The sequence below is a fragment of the Aedes aegypti genome, chromosome 2 (assembly GCF_002204515.2).
Source record: "Aedes aegypti strain LVP_AGWG chromosome 2, AaegL5.0 Primary Assembly, whole genome shotgun sequence".
Lineage (NCBI taxonomy): Eukaryota > Metazoa > Arthropoda > Insecta > Diptera > Culicidae > Aedes > Aedes aegypti.
Window position 1 is genome coordinate 92,379,094 of NC_035108.1, and position 18,612 is coordinate 92,397,705.

An 18,612-nucleotide genomic window follows, 5' to 3' on the forward strand; every position below is an offset into this window, starting at 1 on the left:
TGTAGGTTTTTCCCTATGCCTTTTTAAATTTCTTCAGTCTTGTTCTTCAATATTTCTCACATACTACGAGGAGAAATTTCTGTAACTATATGATGCAATAAAAGGTTGAAAAGGTTTCCATGAATTACTTCAGGAATGGTTTCTTCATTTACTCTAGGATTATTTTCATTTATTTTTCTAAAATCCCCTAAGGATTCCGCTAAAGATAAGTTTAGAACATCTACAGGAAATTATGTTTCTTTCAATATTTTATGAACCTCTTTTAATTTATTCAATGGATTCCGGTTGATTTTTTTGTGAATCACTCAAGCAATTCTTCGATGAATCCCCTGTGGCATCTCTCGTGAATCTCTATGAACAAATTTATTAAGAAATAACTGAAAACACTACATGGAATGTTTGCGACAAGTGTCTGTCTCCCCGTTGACTTCAACCTTGTATGCATGTTCGATACTGTAGCTGACCTACAAAACAAGATGCAACAAACATCCATTGTCTCAATCCAATATCGGCAGCAGCGATCGAGATGATAGATAGCGTAGACAGACAGTAGCAGTACCAGAGGGATAGATGATGAGAGAATCGTCAGAATTCAGAGCAAATAGAGCATTGCAAGGTATCCCTCGCTTATTAAGGGTTGAAGTGGTGATTTACTATAACGAAAGCTGAGAGAGTTGCCTTCTGAATCCGATTTTAAAACATCGCATGGAGCGTTCGGGTGGAGGACAACCAGTAGGTATCCAAATTTTAGTTTAGTTACCTACAACCATCATACGAGCATGGAGCTCGCGCGCACAATTTCATCTTCTACTTAATTTGTGCTAGCTGTAAGAAAATTGTTAGAATTTAAAGAATAAATGTTAGTTAAATGGTAATACATGTAGTGTTGTTAAGTGTCAAATAAACGTTTAGTTTTGTTTGTGTGGTGATGTGTCATAATCGCGTATGTTAAGTATTGGCTGTTGAAATTCCCAGGAAGTTCCCACAATTTGTGTCCCGATTCATTTGCCCTCTGTTTTGGATTTAACGCCGAGTGTTGGAGGGCTATTTGGAGGTGGCTATCGAATTTGTAAAGAAAGTACTTAGTTCCCCAACATGTTTGGTCCTTCGAGCCGGATATTGGGTAGCGCGAGGCAAGGCAAGCTTCTTATTACTGAAGCCTTTCCGGAAGAGTCATTGCAGAAATACCTGGATGAACCTATGGTGGAGAAATGTGGACTAAACATCAGGCAGCAGCTTGAAGTTTAAGATGAAAGATACATACTTCACAAGCAAAAGAGGATGAAGGAAGCTAAGCAATTTAGATTAAAACTGATGATTTTTAAACGTAGCTGGAGGTCCTTAGCAAAACTGCACAGAATGTTCAAAGATTATAAGAACTTCTAACAGGTATTTTTTTTAGATTTGGTCACTATCTTCAAGCAAATCTATAGAAAGTTGTTATTTTAAATAGAACATCTCATAAGTCTTTTTGAGGCAAAATTACTATTAAGTTGAAGATGAATCGAAGCCAAAGTTCAAATTTTCAAGAGCACGGATCTGGAGAACCAAACATCCGTTTGAACTGAAAACCTAGTCGATTGGTCAATACCAGCTAGTGACCAATCGATTAAGTTTTCAACTTAAACAAAAGTTTGGTTCTCCAAATCCGTGCGCTTGAAAATTTGAAGTTTGGCTTCGATTCATCTTCACTTTAATCAATCTGTCCGAACTCTTTGGTGGACCCTAGACCGCTATTTGAGAGTTGCCTCCTTCTTGCCCATTATCACATAAAAAGAGAGATTTCGGTCTGTTCTCTACCTCTCAGACGAAACAGATGCAAAATAGTCTCCAAAGTTCTTATTCTAATTTCTCGGAGGAAATGTTCACTGATATAGACAACATAGTCTCAAAGGTTACATTTGAGGATCTTTGTACGAGTTTTCTTCTACAGAAGATTGTCAGATTTTTCTCAAGGTCTTCCATCAATGACAGGTGTTGAATTATGAAAAAACGAGCGTATATCTCACTAACTCACTGAACCACTGCACATCATAACAGTCTGTTTATCGTCTACTGCTACAGCTCTGATTATATCGGAGGGATAACGGTACATGGTAAAACTTATCTAAACAAGCACCAAACTTGGGGGACACTACTGCTTTAGGATGTTTGGGGATGATAAACTGTCCCAGTAGCATTAAATATTTACCCCATTGGTCCCAAAGCCATATCTAGGAAGATAAAATGTTTGAACCTAAACCGTCAGTTGTAGTCTTCCAATTTTTCACATTTTTGCTGAAGTCACCAAAGAGATATGTATATCGATTATTTTTCAAGTTATAGACGTTTTACGTTTAAAAACACATTATTTTCAAAAAAAATTGATTTCTTCCAACAAAAATCGTCCCCACAGTTGTTTTACCTTAACTAGAAAAAAAAGATTATCTTTACAATGGCGACAGAAGATTGAGAGCCAACGGATGCCTTTCAGAGATATTGACATTTGAAACCAACCAATTTTTCCAAGAAAATCTCTGATAACTATGCAACCATAAGAGATAGAACAGTAGTCTTTTCAGCAAAAAGTTGCGCAATCAAAAGTTATAAAGTGGTTTTTGCGAGAAATTATAGTATAAAAAATTATCAAGAAAAAACTGATTTTTAATGTCCACCCTAACTTATTTGTTAAAAAAAATCATAACTCGCGAGCTATAAGAGATAGAAATTTGGGTGCTTTTGCAAAATTACTCCAAATCGATTGTTCTAAGACATTGTAGAACACTGTATAAGGCTAAATGTGTCAGCTAAAAAATGATGTTGTCTGATCTCGTAAACCATGTGGACCACCCTAATTCCACATCACTGAAAAAATGTCTAAACAATATGGATAAACTTTCTTGAAGACACCGTATAGCTAAAACTGGCGCTAGATGTCTTCCTAGATACGGTATGGTGCAAAGGTAAACAAGCAAACAAAATGGATTTTATCATCGCTATCTCATTGGGGCGATTTACCAAATTCTGCAATGCCAAAAACGAATTCGGCAATGCCTGTACAAACAAAAATTCCGTTATCCACATAAAATATTTGAACCCAAAATATAACAAAATGAATTATATTTATTATGAATATACTGTTGTTTGTTCATTTTTTTTTAATATAATAAAAATAATACATAATTGCAAATTTCAATCAATTTGGGTTTTTTGACTCTGGCGAAACATTTTTTTTTTGGGAAGAATGAAAGGCAAATCTTTTGGGTTTGTAAAACCATCCAATCGGCAAAAAAATGTTATGGTATTAATTTAGTCATTGACTTATTGCAAGTGATTGGAAATTGACATGTTACGACAATAGCTCAGTTATGAATTGCTTGTTCTATATCAAAACATACTTTGTCCTATCTATTGCACTGAATATAAAGTTTTGTATGAATGTTCATATAATTTAAAAAAAACACTTGTAGATGAATGTATCCCATATATTAGGCAATTTCATAGTTTTGATAATTTGTATCGAACATCATAACTAAGTTTGATAGGTTTAAAACACATTATGTTATATTGATGTTTAAATTTATATACTTTTTTGTTATGTTTTAGTTATTTCAAAAACATCCTGCATCAAGCTTGTTACAACCTTTGTTCGATAAATCTTTATATCATTTTAACATAAGCTGATATAATTTGTTATGTACCCGTGGTCGGGTACATAAGGAAAGGAATTATTTTTGAAATTCCAGGGCATAGAGTATTTTCGTCCTTGCCCAGGACTTCACAGTTATGAGCTCAGCTTGATTGGTCGCCCACGGTTGGCACTCCAGATCAGCTGCACTTACACAAGGAACCAACCGGATGAATGTTTGTGGATTAACAGACACCCTCAAAGTATAAATGCTTGTGATCTTTTATTTTTAGGCAACAATGGCGCACGCCACGTCAAAATGCTGACCCTCATTGGCCATTGAAAGGGAGAAGAATGTATGCTGCATTAAACTGGCTCCAGTAGACTGGATAAACCCCTGCATCTACGCCGGTTTATACGAGAAGGTGGAGGGGTGTTAAATATATGGAAGAGAGGTTTTTTGTTTGAAACCCAACCACGTATCGTATAAGAATATGCATCCAAAATCACATATTTGTAAGTCAGAAATCAGAATCGTCAGAAAGTGAATCAGAATTATTTGGAATAGATCCATGATTGTGACGAACAATCAATTAATTGTCCAAATTATGGATCACTATTTGGAACAGCTAATATTAAGTATATTGATCCAACAATCAAGAAATATGTTTTCCAACGATGAACTCATACTAAGTCTAAGCGAACGAGGAATTATTATGCTATGATATTTGAATTTTATCACCTGTGGGAGCTTATGAATGCGAACGGTTCTTCTAACTGAAAACGACTATATAATGATGACTTTGTTATAAGAATTCAACTTTTGTTAAAAATACCATAATTTTGTAATTTTGCGGTTCAATTTTATGCTTAAGATTACAAATAGTTTGACTTTCAAAAATAAGTTTCACGTTAACATGTATGTTTTGAGCGAGTTATCCGATGTTGGACGCCAATGTGCGCCAAGTGGTCTCTTGACAAAGAAAGCTCTTAGTTTTCTTAGTTAAAATTATAATATAAAATATTTCAAAATAATATATTTAATGCGTCACCAACAGCACACCAAAAATCCTTGTTTGTCGCAAGGATCAAATCGTGTGTCTCTACTGGGTTTATTAATGTTAACTTGAAATTTGAACTACGATTTATCCATTTTTTTAATGATCTAATCCATCTAGCTTGCAGAATAGGATTCAAACTTTAATGTAGGATACTGTTTAGTTTCAATTGCGCAATTAAATTTCAATTATATCGATTTTTTCATACAATTTTTTTTCTTTTGTATCGCAAGAAACAATGCTTTCCTGAATCATCAAATAATAACTTTTTTGTATCAAAAGTATTATAAACTGTGTTACTTATCATACGTTAACACACAAAGTGTTTGAGCTCCCGAGCTCTGTAATAAGTTAGACAAATAGATCGCCATACAAGCTGGTAAACTTGCATGCAAGTTACATAAAATTATTCAATAATGCATTTTCAACAACTAGGGTTTTGTTCTACTTCACCGTAAGCGCTACTATTCGTCGTATCAAACTTTAAATGTTCCACTACGGCAGATATTCAAACTTACCTGCAACATAGATTCATTATCCAAGAGTAATTTTGTGAAAGCTGTTATGGTTTGTACACTTGTACACCAAAAATGCAATAAAACTACTGTATTTCGGTAAATAACTTCAGTTCAATTATCCACTTTGCACTTTTTCACCGAAATCGCATGGACGAACACGATTTGAGAGAAATGCTTAGCGATCGACTGAGCCACACCACTTTCCAACACAAGTTTCTTCCCGCCCCCGTGGGTGACTTACTTCCCCGGGCACTTATTTTCACTATGGAAAACCTTCATACTTCTTCACTGAAGGATTTCATTCCAATCACACGCCGTAAAACTTCAATTAATCACCAAACTTTACGAAATTTCCTAAATGGCCGCGTATAATTGAGAATGTAAACAAAGTTCAATCCGTCGTACTGAGAAAAAAAGCTTGTGCGCATCAATATGTGCGCGACGCTCGACGTTAAAATACGGTTCCTTTGATTGTGTTGTTTTTGCTGTACTGTGAGCAAATGCCATAATTGTACGGTCAAAAGGAATTGTGTTCATATTTTTGTGCTGATTTTTGATGACGAACAATTAATTTTAAAGGAAATTAGTATATTCCATCATGCTGAAGGAATGGAGGGAGATGCCCGTAGATCTATATATTCTAGTAAAACTTTTTATTATAGCGTTGATAGGCTGTGTTTTAACCACTCAATACACACAGTGAGCCGTAAGCCGTAGAGCTTTGGCGCGGGAAGTGGGTAGGACAGGTAGGACATGTACTACGCATGAAAACACCTGGGTAGGACAGTCAATGGATTGTCCTACCAACGATTCAACAAAAAAAAAACAATATCAACAGAAAGTTTGAAAAATAACTTAAACTTTTAATCATCTGTTCAAAATACATAAAACTCGATCTACGTCGTAAGATACGATAAGGTATTTAAGGTAGTTTCTGCGCGATGAACCATTTTTTCGAACATCTTCAGAATCTCCTGAAAACTTTTGCAATTAGCTGAGTCACTATCGGCGCAAAAAAAAAAAAACTATGCAAATTCACAGAATTTTAGCGCTTCATCCATTTGTCATCTAGAAAAAGATGGGGCAGTTTGGAAAATAGGTCATTTCATTGTTTTACCCAATAAAGTAGATTTGAAAAGGATATAAATATAAAGAAAATTCATTTTTCCATGAATGATAACAAAAGTTGATCCGATGAATAATGCCAAAGGTAGCACTGGTATAAGGTTTCTTTTTAGATACTTGGTCTCTGTTTAATAAAGTTGCAATAAAGTCTGTAAATAGTCCTTATTTTCAATGGAGGGTCTCTCAAGTATCTATTTTATCCAAAATGGTCTCTAAAGTCTTGTGGGCTTCGTGGCCTTGCAATTAGCGGCGTCAGTCGTCTAGGCGTATTTTGAAAACTTTTCGTCAAACGAAAAATTCATCGTTGGGCTGCTGGGTGTTTCGTGTTGTCCGTTGCCTAATGTTAGTGATAGTTCAGTCTGTGCAGCCTATGTGCTGAAGACAGTGTAAATTGTCTTTTTAAGTCTCTTTTTCCTTATTATGCTTGCATTGAATCCTGATGCAAAAATGTACAGGCTTCAAGAAACCTCCGGAGACTATAACGAGTTCAACAGGCTCTTAGGTTTGCGTCTTAGATTTCCCGAAGCTTCAAAAATTATCATAGTGATATTATTTAGTATACTTCAGAAATAGTTCTAAAAATATCTCTACCGATTCTCCCAGAAATTCTTCCAGCGATTTTCGAAGGATGCTAAGAAGAATTTCACTTTCTTTTCTTATCAAGGAAATCCATAACAACTCCAAAGCAACTATCTTCAGTAGTTTCCTTTGATTTTTTTTTCCAAAACTATTCTAAAATTTCATCCAGATTCACTAAACCTTCAACTAAATTCGCCAGTTGTGACTTTAGGAGATCTTCCAAAAATTTGTACACAATTTCTTTCGAGGAAATTTATAATTGTTTAGTTCAAAGCGTTTGAAAACAACAGCTCAAGGGTTCATTTTTTTTTTCAAGAAACTGCAAGAATTCCTCCGCCTGTTTATGTAGATTCCTACAAACATTCATCCACGTTCTCTCTCAAAAGTCGAAAATTCCTTAACGGGTTCTTCAAACAACCAGTTTAAACAAGCATTTTTTAGTTTCCTCCGATTATTACTACACAATATTTAAGCTGAGTATGCTGTTTCGCACGAGGAAAGTAAAGAAATGCTTTGACTGAATGGGTCAAGAAATTTCCTTCAGAGAGGCCTATGTGAAATAATATTCTACTTAACTGCGATCACTTTTCTTGTAATCAGAAAACCAGCTTTTACTTGATAAAATCTCAAAGAATTTCTTTAGAAATCTTGGATGGAACCTCTGGAGCAATTGCTGAAGGTATCTTTAGAGAAATTCTTAGTTGAAATCTTATACAAACCCTGAAAAATGATTTTAAAGGAAATCCTTAGAATTTTAGAAAATGTTTTGATTTGGGAATATTGGAGGATGTCCCAGGGAAATCGATGGATGAAATCTTGGAGGGGTTAGGACTTTCGAAGAATAAAACTTTGGAGGAGTAAGAACTTTCTTAAAAAAAAATCTCAAAGACATTTTAGGTGAATTTAGATGATTTCTGGAATAATCTTTGGAGAATTCCCATTTCTACGGTTCCCCTGGGGAAAATCCATGTTGAATTCTTGAGGCATCCTTAATAAAAATCTTGGTGAAATCCCCTAGCAAAATTCGCGGAAAAATTTAATGGAAAATAATTCGGAGTAACATGTGGGCAAATACTTGAATAAATTTCTGATTCAATTCCTAGAGAAAATCATGATAAAACACAATACTTGTCGTAATGTCACAAGGAATTAAAAAAAATGATCTTACACATATGTCTGCTCTGATGCTAAAAGAATCAAACTCTTATCTTCTGGCTCTTATTAGGTTTTATTTAAAAAACTAGCCAGTCTCCTAAAAATTATGTTGTTTTTTCCCGTTGAGCGAAAAAAAAAAACACTTGAAAATATCGTTAGAATGCTTGGAAACCGTACAATTTCCTCAACTCAACTCTAAGCCGGCTAGAATGTCACTTACATCCTTTGCGTTTGAGCCCCTCAAATATGGGGCTCTGCGCTGTATTAGTTCTGCATGAGATTTTGATATTTACTGGCCTTGTTGTTTACTAATTTCATGACAGAGTGAAAGAGAGAGAGATTGATTTTTGTGCAGAGCCCCATAGTCACTTTTAATTTCCAGTCCAGGGTTATTTTTTTTTTCTTTGATTCACTGTGCAAAAATATTTGCCAACGTTTGTCCTACCCATGGTTGCGAACGTGGACGCGCCTCTGTTTGAGACGAATCTGGAAATTGATTGCGACGGAGTTGAAAACAATACGACGGATTGAGAATACGGTAAGATGCATTTTCTTTGCATTATTTCCAAAAAGAGATCAAGATTTATCAAAATGTTATTGTACAATGCTGAAGCCGTTTTGAGAAAGAATTTTTTGGCATCGGTTTGTATCAGCATCATTCACTGCAATACTGGGAAAATTGCAGTTCTCACTGATCAATGCTAATACGATGGATACTAGCACATCACCCTAAGCACCCTTATTATTGTTTACGGTGGATCCAACTTTCGATCGAATCTCGAATCCAATTCGTTCGAATCCATGCACAATGGTCGGAAGAAAATGAAGTTTGGCCAAAACTATTTTTATCGCCTTAATCGATGAAATATGTAATCTGAATGTGTTATTTGGCGTTTTTATTGTTTCAGAAGGGGTTATTCCCAAATTACGTAACTTTTTGAAAAAACAAATATTTTTAATTAAATTTGTTATCAAACTGGGTTGAAAGCACAAATTTTGTTTGTATTTGATCAAGTTTGATGAAAATGTGTATGAATAGTGGTTAAATATATTTTATATAAACTTTGTATGAAAAATACAGTCAAAATATATGTAAAATAATGAATTATTCAAATAGCTCTAACTTGCAAATCGACAAATTTCTGCAAAAATTTTAAAGGTTTTTTGTAAGATCTAAGGATGCTTTTTGATGAGCAATTCGAAATGGCGGCGACATAACGCGACAAGAGTTGGTTTTCATGTTCAATATCATCAAAATTACTAAAGTTTAATATTGAATAGTATTAAAACTTCAACCAGTTATTTTTTTCCATCCTCATGGTCGATAAAAGTGTTGAACCATAAGCTTACAGATATTGCGTAACTTGGGAAAATATTGCATTCCTAAATTATAAATATTGTGCTTTATTTTATTGTTACATTTTTCAATTTTTTAACTTCAGTTTGTTTGCCATCATAAAAGTCATAGAAATTTAAATTTTAATTCAATTTCAATTAAGGATCATAATAATATAACACATTAGGTATATTTTTAAAATTATAAAAATAATAAAAATCTCAAAAAAGTTTTTGGTAGTTTTGGCCGCCTCTTTATATGGAGCCCGACCATTGTGCCATGGCTGGCGTAAACTGGAATACAAAACAGTTTTCGATCGAAAAAGCATTCGAACGTTCTTATAAATGTTCGAAAGCTCGAAACAAAATGTTTTGCAGTGTTTGTTAGTCAAATCTACGGAATCAAAGTAGTGACAATCTGGCATCACTGTTCACGAGCACGCTCCCGCGGGAAAATAGCAAAGTGCATTTTCGAAATTTTCTCTCCCACTGCTGTTCGTCACCGTCGGCGGCGGCGGCGGCGTCGTCGGAACAGTGTCGCGTAGAATCGGAACTAAAGACAGCGAGCAAGAGCAACATCAACATGTGCGCGCACGACTTGCACTCGGTGCGCTCGCGTTTCGTTAGTCGGTCACCAACTTCCGAGTCGAATAGACGCGTCCGTTTTTCTGTGTGTTCGGTGCCCCAGGATCGCCAGTTCGTTATTTGGCGCCTCGACCGATTCTGGTTGGTAGGTGGATCTTTCCTCCACTGCCCCCGGTGGGGTTCGGTTTAAGTGGATTCGCTAATTAATATTACCGTGCGTTTGGCATTTGGGAGCGCGGCGCGTATAACAGGAGTTGTCTTCTTCCGCGCCTTGGGGGTTTTAGCATAGCGACGAAGAAACACCATCAACAACAACGACAATAATTGCCAGCCGAAAGTTATTTGGCTTTTTATTTGTGGGCCACTAAGGCAGGAAGAAAAGTGAAAATTGAAATTGTGCTCGAGTGCGGATCGAGTGAGTTTTCCGTCTCATGGGGGTAAAGAATCGCTGGCAGTGCGTCAGAGAGATTGTAAAGATCGGGAGCTGGTTGTAAAGCCACATTTGATCGATTTCAACGTTCGACCGCTATCGAGCTGACTAGCGGAATTGTTATTCCAGAATTAAAGGAAATTTTCGAATACGGTGATGTTGTAGCGATCGGAAAAAGAACAACCAAAAAGTGCGCTTCATTATCGAAGCTTGTGCTCGGGAAAGGATTTGCTTCTGAAGTGGTTTTAATTTTAGCATTTGGCACATAAATTAAACGCCGGTTCTAAAAGAATATCCGTCGCGGAGGAATATGTGCACGGTGAAGCCAAGGAGGGTAGAGAATAAATGGTGCACATGATTTGAGAGCTGTATGTTTTTCGGTTTGTTTTGAGTTTTCTTTGTCGGTGACTAAAAGGAGGAAGAAAGAGAAGGATTAGCTTCTGCTTAGTGATACCAGTGAGTGATGTTCAGTAATTATTGATGAGTGAGTTTTTATCTTATATGATTGAGTGACTGTGGCTTTCTTCGGCTGAAAAAATTGGGAACAAAATAAACTGTCTGACAGTAAATTAGGAACGCAGCCGAAACAACAGACATTGTTGAACGTAAGTATGAAAAATGAGCAGTGCTTCTTTATTATTTTTTTTTTTTACATTACGTATGATGGGGTAGAATTTTGATTTAACTTAAATTATTAAGGATCGAAAGTATAAAATCTGTCAAAATATTAAACTAAAAGAAGACTGGGTAGATTGTTACCCGGGGAGACATAATCCCTCACTGATTTCTCGGAATCTGCAACAGTTTTGAACAGCTCTGCAAAATCTAAAATAAATATACCAGTGTATTTTACCGAAGTTTCTCAAATTTGCTTAGTATGACTGAATGAAAAAAACGGGGGAAATATGATGCATCAATTAACATTCAGACAATATATTTGAGGTGCAATAATATTTCATTATATAAGTATCAAAACAAAATTATATTACATTTTTCAGAATACATCTGCTCTCTCTTCAGTACATGTGTTCAAAACGGAATGATGTGTTACTCAACTTTTTTAAAACGATATTTCGGATCCTAACAGAATTGTTAACTCATTCCATAATTTATGGTTATGCAAAATATGTTGATTGGCCTGTGCGATTTCCTGCAGAATTACAGCCGCAACTCGAATGCCATTACCCCGAATATACCTTTATCTCAAACGATATTTGGGGTAATGGCATTCGGGGTAATGGGAAATCTTTGTCCGTTAGCAGTTACTCAATACTCATTTTTTTATTCCAATTTTTTAACTAGCGTTCTAATCTAATAACTTCGACAAAGCATGTGTCATTTTATTTTTATTTTTGAAGTATTTCCACAGTTTTCTATACCAATATATTTTGTATGCGTTTGAGGGGGTTAGAAGTAATGGTTGAGAAAATCGGCTTCGAAGTTTGTTTCAACAACGTTTCATTCCATACAAATTGTATGGGAGCCAAAAAAAGTCAATTTTCTACGAACTACTATGTAATTTTTCCTGTTGATGATGATGATGATGATGATGATGATTATTTAGCCACCATCAGCGCAAGGATTACCTATGGCTGCAGAATCATATCGGGATGGTATGATCTACCTGATGGTTTGTTGTAGCAGGACTAGTTAATATCTTTGAAGACCTTTGGAAGACAACACTAAGGCTGTTTTCTCATGACAAAAGGCTGGCGACCCCACGCACTTTCATCCAGTCAACAGTTCAATTAACTCCCTTAGGCTACCCCTCCCCAATACCCAATATACAGTAATATATCATACATAGTGTTATTAAAGTATCTTACCGTAAAATTATAGGAATAAAGATATTAAAAATTCTACTCAGCTCCAAATAAACTCAAAAACAACGTCCGGGAAAGTATTTCAAGCTTGAAAGGATCACATCCAAACGCTCGCCACAATCTCCTGGAACTTGTATCCGAAACGCTACAGCACACACGGAAACCGAAACATCGAACAGCTTCTATGGTTCGGAAAATTTTCTCTTCCGAGTACTTTCCGGGCACCGAGAGTCTTAGCTTGTCTTCATAAAAAGCTAACCAGCTGCAGCTGGCAGAGGAATCTTGAGATGAATTTTGATTTTCTTGATTTCACGAAAGTATTTATTTTCACATGTATTATAAAACTATAAAATTCACAACACTTTCGAATAACACACAGTTATTATAGTCACTTAAAAATTAGCTCCATCCAAATTCGTGACAGAAGCAAATTTGTGACCAGTCGCTAGCAAGGCTTACTGCGATCTTACTATGTAATTTTTCCTGTTGAATACAAAAACCAACGGAATTTGTTGGAAAGCTTAAAAGTCATAGAATTGTGTAATATATACTCAACTCAAAAGCGATTAAAGTATCTCTTATATCCATTTTCGTTCGGGCCCCTCATTTGTTTGTCGAATTGTGGTTAGTAATTATATAAGAAAAGAACATCAAAGTTGAACAAAACGTTTTAGAAAACCATTTGAACTATTGTCCATTTGTTTCGATATACCCAAGAAGGTGGTTCAAATTACGAAAAAGATTGAAAATTTTCCGTTTTTTTCTAGTAGAAAACATGTTACATGTTTGGAATTACGAAAATTGTCTCTTTTTTTTTGGAATATTTCAAGGAGCATCTATCGTATTTTCACTCAGAAAACCTTACCTGAGTCGAAGCTAGTTGGCTTAGTCATGAGCAATCCAGATTATTTTGATAAAAGCACTCACTATCAGAAATTCTCTTCTTCTTTCTCAGGATTGTTTAAAAAATTTGCAGCAAAAACTGTCCAGGACTTGAAAAATAAAAATAAAATATAAATGTTGAATATTGGCAGGTTGTAAAGTAATTATCATTCTAACAGCACGTCTTGCAAGAGTTGATAGAATAGCAGATTATAATAATGGTTAACATTAAGCTTTACTAAAGAACTGGGTCGCCTATTTTTAAAAGAAGGCAAAATTAATGATTAAGGCCGCACGGGACGTCATCATAATCACCCTATCCATTTCAAGAAGAAAATCCCAAGAACCACTCCATATATCGATGCGAAAATGTATCACTATGATTCTATATATGAAGTGCACAACCCAATACATTTTCAGCTGCATCGGTTCATTAAAACTCGAGATTTGCTTCCACAAAGTTTTGATGATAATTGTTAGAATGAGACGAAAGATAGGGAAAATAACACGGTCTCCCGTGTCGCCTTAAGTCAATAGACGATTGGACGCCAAAAAAATATTGCGGCATAAGAAAACGAAAAGACATAAAAAATTGAGTTCAGACTCATCGAAGTGATTGTGTTACTTTTCCCCAAATGTCGTTTTTCCGAATGTCGGTTTCCCGCATGCCATTACCCCGAATGACCCGTTTCCCCGAAATGTGGTGCAGATTAAATAGGTGCTATAAAAGTCTTCACTGGCTGGATAGTGAACGAAAAAGAACGATAAGCAATCAAAAAAGGAGGTATTCTGTCATTCTCGGCTATACACATGTTGGCAAAAATGCTGAGCACGGTAAAACTCGAAAGAACCGCCAATTAAATAAAGAAGGACGCATATTACATGACCAGTTCGTTCACCACCCTGAACTGTATGAAGTTACGACAATTATGAGTGCTTAAAACTGTTCGGGGAGGTGGGTTAATCGGAGAAACGGGATATTCGGGGAACTGACATTCGGAGAAGCGACATTCGGGGAAAAGTAGCACAACCCACCAAAGTAACTGCAGTAACAGATTTATCTCTTCGCTGAAAACTTGAGCAGATCAATGTTATCGATTGCCGCCCTTTTGTCAGTTGGAAACAATAAAATATTTAAAAAAAATAGATCTCCACACAACAGCCTATGTTTAAAAGAAGGTGAATTTTTTTCAAATTTAAAATCAACAGTTTTTATACCTATAATTATGGTTACATCATATTTAGAAAAAAAAAACATAAAATGTTTGAAAGAAGTGTAAATTTGTGCTAAATATATCAAAATCTCCAGTGCAAAAAATTCAATAACGCAACTCAAATGAAATCAAATGAATTAATATTTGAAAGAAGGGTGATTTCTGGATAAATAATAAAAGACTATTGGCAATAATTTTCCTAATATGCTTTAGTTTTTGCAAGTGTATATGATTGTTGAATTAAGTGTCATTTTGTATCAACTGACTCCATAACAAGCCTGAGGTCACCAGAAAGATTCAATAGAAACGTAAAAACAAATGTCATCTTAAGAAATTCTTGATTTCAGACTCATTATGCCAAACGACTATATGCCAAACGGTTTTATGCTAAATGACCGCGGCTACAAAGCACAGCCATGATGAAAGTGTCTGGGTTCGATTCCCGGTCGGTCCAGGATCTTTTCGTAATGGAAATTAAATTAATCTTGACTTCCCTGGGCATAAAGTATAATCGTACCTGCCACACAATATACGAATGCAAAAATAGCAATTTGGCAAAGAAAGCTCTCAGTTAATAATTGTGGAAGTGCTCATAAGAACACTTGGCTGAGAAGCAGGCTCTGTGCCGATGAGGACGTTAATGCCAAGAAGAAGAAAAAGTGATTTAAAAAATACTAATAAAAGATTTTTTGGAACAAGTGTTATGCATTCCTACTTAATGGATTTTGATCGTAATTGAAAATAAATCTTTGAAAATACCTTTTTTTTACTTTTTCTAAACAAAAGAATAGCACAGTAATCTACTGAAAAAAAATTCAAATATTAACACGACCGCCTTTATGTGACCGTTTTAAGCTTAAAATAATAATTGTCTTTTCCGTGCCTCCCATGTCCTCCCCATGAACCCATGCATATGTATGTTTCATTCATAAAATTAACCTCTTCCAAGTCAATTCCATTCGTAAAACTCCAAGTCATGAATGAAATGTTATTGAACCAGCTGTGTCCACTCACATACCGCCCTTCTTCTTCGGTTCGGTAGCTACAGATACAAGATGAATGGATTTTTCTCTAAACCTACTCTCGCGGTTTCCAGTTTTCTGCTTTTTTTCCACTACCCACCTTTCAATCGCGCAAGTGCCTTTCTTCAGGTTAAATTCTTTCTTCAGTTTAGAGTAAAGAGGTGCAAAAGTACGAGTGATGTTAAAGTTTCTTTTTGATGTTTCTGCTAAAGTAAGAAACTTTCACTCCATATATTTTAGAAACTGATTAATATTTGGAAAAGTTTCTGACGATTTTGTAATTATAATTTTTTGATCAAACTTCCATTCCATGGAGCACAATATGCAGAAGTGCAATTTCATTTAATTGTTTAAGCGTGTCGTAAGGATGTTTTGAAGTTTTTCAACTATATGAGCTCTTCTGAAAATATGGATCATTTCCAATGGTTTAACTTTCGCCCCACCTTACCCTATTCGTTTCGAATGAGCCAGGCAATCGACGTTCGGAAAAAAAGTGCCGGCCAAATCAAATTGGACTGTTGTTACAAGTTACAAGCAAACCCGTTCCCGGGACCGCCCATGTATGGATGGACGGACTGGACATCGAAAGACAAGAGTCTACGGCGAGGACGACTTCGACGAATTCCGAATGGGGGATCTTGATTTAACCGTTCGTCTCGTTTTGTTATCCGGCCCAGCCCATGCTGTTTTTTCTGCTAAGTTGGACTCCAAACTCTTGGTGGGTAATTCCTCAAGACGGCAGCATCGTCTGCACCGGGAGCGGCTTGACGATTCGTCATGATTTCGTTTGCGCGGACATCTGTTTTTCTTTTTTCAAGATCCCTGCCTGGGTCTGGGTCACTTTCAAGTGCTTTCGACTGGATACTTTATAGCTATTTGAATGGTTCGGAGAAATAATTAGTCTAATGATATTTGAAGGATATTAGTCACTGAAAAAATTTCTAATCCTAAACAAAATTTAGTACTGTTTTGCATAAAAGAAGAATCTGTCAAAAAAAAGAACAAGGAAAGCAAGAAAGGTCTAGAAGTCAAAATTCCTTATATAAAAAAGGAATAATTTTATAGCGAAGCAAAACTAACATCTCTTTTTGTCCTAAAGATCAAATTATATGCATCTAGTGTATATGAGTTTAATGAATCTGATGCCGCTCTCAGAAATAATTCAACACGTCCCAATTTTTAAGTACAGGCCACCAAAATTATCTAAAATGCTTGATTTATTGATGTTTATATAAAACTTAAACTTGGATTTATCAAACTTTTAAGTTGAACACTGAAGCACGCAAAATAAGATTTAAGCTTTCGTGTAGGATACTCCATACAAAATTCTTAGTTTCTTGTACATGGAAGCATACAATAAGGTATAAAAAAAATATAAGATCAGAAAATGGTGCATTTTGACAACTAATTTTTTCCCCAACATAAAAAAAATATTTTAAATTTTTTTAAACCTATGTTTTCATCAGAGATATTTATTTGGTTTTTATTTAAGTCTGTTGTTTTGAGACAAACTTTTCTCACAAATATAAGTGTTACTATTTCGTGTAATGTTGCTAAAAGTGATTGTTTACATTATATGTGTAAACATCGTTCTCATAATTTTTGTCCTTAAGGCGAAGTAGGCCGTCATTGACAATTGTATGCGTCGTTGATGATTGCTGCTAATTCATCTCAAGATTTTGAATCAAAGAAAATCCGTTTGGTTCCGCAGTGATACTGCTGAAAAACTATCAGCATGCTTTATGCATGTTAGCGCGTACTGTGATACTTTTTCAAGATAATACAAACTTTCAAGACTGAATTTTATCACTTTGAAATTGCAAGCTTCCAAGTCATCATCACTGCCAAAACGAATGACGAGTTACTTAGCCTTAAAAAAGGCGCTTCTTTGAGTTTACACTGTTCAAGTTAGCGTGGGCGCTTTAGTAACTAACAATTCATCTTTTACATTTGATTTTTTCTTTTCATATTATCAAGAGCATTATGTTAACACTCTCAGGCATATATCAGCAGCATAAAACATATCGATGTCCTGGACAAAATAAAATAACAGTTTTTAGTTTTGTCAAGACTGAAAAGTCAATCTATCATCAACTTTTGAAAAGAAGCCATTACCTGGAAAAACCTGGAAAACCTGGAATTATCAGGGAATTTTATACAACCTGGAAAAAAAACCTGGAATTCTCAAGGAATTTCGATCACAATCAGGGAAACTGTTTTGAGGCAGTATTTTATGATAGAATATGTTCACGACAAAGGGTTTTTGCGTCATCACACAGAGCTACCATTATTTGCCAGAAATTTCTCTTCATTAAAAAAAAATCGGCTGCGCCGCTGTCAAAACACTATATGAGCTGTACAGTGAGGATCCTTTCAAGTATGAAATTTTATCAGCTTATTAAAACATGATTGATGTTTTTAATGTCTCTATATTTATTCAGTAAAGGATTAACATATCTAGGGCTGGTAGCAGGTTTATCTTTGGATACAGTTTTTATGCAAGCCTCTTTTTATGATAAAAGGTGTCTGAAGTCTCTATTTTAACCAAAATAGTCTCTAAAGACTCTTTTTACCCTTACCTTGCTTGCAGATAATTGAGATGCAAAATTTCTTCTCATATATCTCGAGAACAGCTTCAGGAATTATCCTTGTAGTTTCTCCAGAGATTTTATCAGGAGTTCTTCAAGAAATTCCTCTACCAATTCCTTCAGCAATTTTTCATAGGATGCTTACAGGAATTCCTCCAGAATCCGCTACAGGAAATCTTTGAGTATTTCAACGTTACTACCTCTAGTAATTTTCTTAGGGAGTACTTTGAACAAATACTATCCTAGGACTTCCTCCAGATATTTTTTCACAAACTTTTCAACCGAATTCTACAGTCGTTAATCTAAGAGATATCTAAAGTTTTCCACAGAATTTCTTCCAAGAAAACTCGACAAGAATTTCAACGCCATTTCATTTGCGGTTATTCCACAGAATATCTCCAAAAGTTCCTCGAGGGGTTATTCAAGTGAATCTATTAAGAACATTTCAAATAATTCCTTAAATTCGACCTGTGTCTCTTTATTAAGTTTCTTTAGCTTTTTTTCAAGGAATTTCTCCAGAATTTAATCCAAGGATTACTGGAGTCCCCTCCAACATTTTTTTATGAATTTCTCAAAAAATCCCCATGGGATATTGAAAAGTTCATTGAAGGTTTTACACCAGTACATCAATTGTTTTTTTTATGAAATCCTCCGACTGTAGAAATAATTATGCCTACACATTGTTTTAGGC

At 35.4% G+C, this 18,612-nt stretch overlaps 1 protein-coding gene across 1 annotated transcript in view; it reads left to right on the forward strand.

The window, feature by feature from the left end:
• Positions 1-9,979: 9,979 nt before the first annotated feature.
• Positions 9,980-18,612, forward strand: part of LOC5574705 — a 217,539-nt gene continuing 208,906 nt past the window's right edge. Inside the window, exons 1-2 of the mRNA XM_021841536.1 lie at positions 9,980-10,107; positions 10,785-10,997. The gene's annotated coding sequence lies outside the window, so the exon portion shown is untranslated. The remainder of the gene's footprint in view (positions 10,108-10,784; positions 10,998-18,612) is intronic.